The sequence below is a fragment of the Belonocnema kinseyi genome, chromosome 1, assembly GCF_010883055.1.
Source record: "Belonocnema kinseyi isolate 2016_QV_RU_SX_M_011 chromosome 1, B_treatae_v1, whole genome shotgun sequence".
NCBI classification, from domain to species: domain Eukaryota; kingdom Metazoa; phylum Arthropoda; class Insecta; order Hymenoptera; family Cynipidae; genus Belonocnema; species Belonocnema kinseyi.
In genome coordinates this window covers 60807936-60810830 of record NC_046657.1, presented here as the reverse complement: position 1 = coordinate 60810830, position 2895 = coordinate 60807936, and positions in this window count along the sequence as shown.

Sequence of the window (2895 nt, the reverse complement as noted above, 5' to 3'; positions counted from 1 at the left end):
CAGCCAGATCTTTAGGCTTGAGAGAAACCTTGGTGTTGATGTTTCTCCGGGTCGTAAAGCATCGCTCTTCATCTATTGGATGCCTGCTCGCGGTTGGTCTTATTGTCGCCTCTCTTTCTCTGTTGCCGGCTTGTTCCAGTTGTGGTAGAGTAGGAGTTTCGCTTACATAGCTCTTTTTTCGGAGTAGTTTAGCATGGTTTCGCAGACGTTGCTGCAAAAAGTGCGATAGCTCCGGGTGTTTCTCGCACCACAGAGCATGCAGCCGTGCCATGTAACCCCGTTCAGGGGCCACACTTGCATCGTAAAACTCTAGCAAGTTGTGATTCAGTCGCTCCGTCTACGCAAAGTTCGCGAGATCTCGCCGATCCATCGCATTGAATCCATTTTCGTTGGCTCCCCCAGCTCTAGATTGGTCGGTATTGTTGGCCGACCCATTTTCGGGAGCCCTGAGCTCTTTGTTCTTTTGAACCGCACTTACTACAACTTTGTATGGTGTTGTCATTGTTGTTCCCACGAGTAGCTAGGAAAAGGGATTTATTCATCCTTGCAGAGCCCCGAATGCAAGGATAAGGCTGCGTACTCTGAGAGGTCGCCCGGTATCCCAGAGTCACCGTTCTAGACACCTCACCCAGGTGCCATTCAGCTTTCGGCACGGTTTTCACAGCTCCGCTTGGGGGTTAATTTCTTCGATACCACCCTTGGACAATTGTCCGCGACTGCCAATTTATTATTTGTAACCATATTCAGCAGAAACCCTGGGTACAGGGACCCTCTATTCTCTATCCGAAACCCAGCGAAAACGTGAAAAAAGACGCGAAATTACAAATCTAAAAGTTCTGTGAATTGGACCATATATTAGTTTATTTTTTTTTCAGAAGACCTTGGCGAAACATTACGTGAAGTAGTGGTACTAAATCGTTATCTCATAAAGCTATCTTTACATAAAATTATGATCAAACTACACACGAGGTCAGTTTGTTTGATCGAATAATCAAAATTGACGAATTTTAAACTGAAATTCTTTATCATTAAAGAATTAACAATTAAAAATCTTGAAACTTAGACAAAACAAACCAATATTTAAAATTACATTCCTTAAAAATGTGATTTGCAGTAATAGGAGAATTTACAAGTCTGTATTTTCAAAATTCAAGAATTAGTACTTGTAACTTCTAATTCGGCACATCTCCTTTTTCTTATATTTTTATTTTAATCTGTTTTATTTTATGTCTTATTTTATTATTTCGTTATTCTTTTGTACGTATTAATAATTTTAATTATAATAGTTTGGGGCTGTTTTAATTTTTTTAAATCTAACTTCTAGATATTATATGACTAATCCTTCTTACACCCACGGCGGAATACAAGATTTTGCCATTAAAGACAGAATGCATTGTTTTTCTTGTTATCGCTTATCATTTTGACCTCCAGAGTAGGATGGTTGATTCTACCCATAAGGATAGTATGTATAAGTATCTTCTAGTCATCTGAGATCCAAGGCAGGTTTCTGGTGAATGTGGACCGGGCGGTTACCACCAATTGCTACGTGGAATAAGTAACATCGCCGAAAATTAATTTCTGCTAAATATGTTTCTGTTGTGAACAGGCATTTCCTAGTGTGAACACTAAGCATGAAGTCCATCCTTGAGATTACCTCAGGAAGGATCCTATCTTCTTTGGATGATTTGGCCAAGTGAAATTATTAATTTAATTTGTTGTTTGTTAATTATGATAACATTACTCCTTGGCTTAACCATTCTCTATAGATTTTATTGATTTTTTTGCGTAACTGAAAATGTCTCTTATGTTCTTAAATCTTTTTAATATTTTGGATTGCCGGAATGCCAATTAATTTTTATTATAGTACATTCCTTTTGATTTTTGCCCTATCTGTGAAAAAATTTGCGACTTTGTGATATTGTGATGCCTTTGATAATATTTTGGCGAAAACCTCTTTTACGAGATTGTGCGATCCCTTCAGAACATACTTTGGAATTTTCCTAATATTATATTCTTTTGCGATGACCTCTTTTGCGAAATCACCCTAATTTTATATTTAGTGACAAAGCATTTGTCGAATTTCTGCTTTCCCTTGAGATTATTCCTTAGAAATTACCTTCATTATGTATCTTATGACGACACTTTTGCAAACTTTTGCGATTCCTCGTAATTACTCGTTTGGAATTACGCACATAATACAGCTGATGATGATCCTTTTGTGAACTTTGGCGATCCCTTTAAATTGCACCTTCGGAGTTACTCCTATCATATAGCTTGTGATAACTCAGTGTAGAGTTTTGCGATACATTTAGATTAACTCCTTTTGTATGACCTTTCTAATTTTGAGACCCTTATGAGGTCTCTTTTATAATGACTTCTTTTTAAAATTTACGATTCTTTTCACATTGCCGTTCTAATTTTGAGAGCTTTGTGATGACCTTCTATCATGCTTTATCATGTTCTTGCTGATTTCAAGACCTTTTTTTTATATTGATTATGAAAATCCCTCATTCTTTCGAAATACTATTGGCTTACTTTTAAGAACCCCTTTTATAACCCCTTTTATTATTTAAAGAACCCCTATTCACAGTCATATTACATCATGTGCTCTTCTCTTATTTGTTTTACATTTATTATATATTTATTTATTTTTCGCTTCGTATATATTTTTTTACAGGATAAATTGTGAAACTTTTATTTTTCCTAAGCGAGTCAGAACCCCGAATTTGTTCTGTTTATTTGCTGACTTAGCACCTTTTTTATTTGTCATTTGTTGTCTTCCCTTTGCGGTCATTTTATAGTATAGATTTTTTCCTTCATATTTATCATATGCGATCCCTTCCTTAATTTTCTATTAGAAATCTTTAATTCTGATGAGAAATGTGAGCTTTTTAA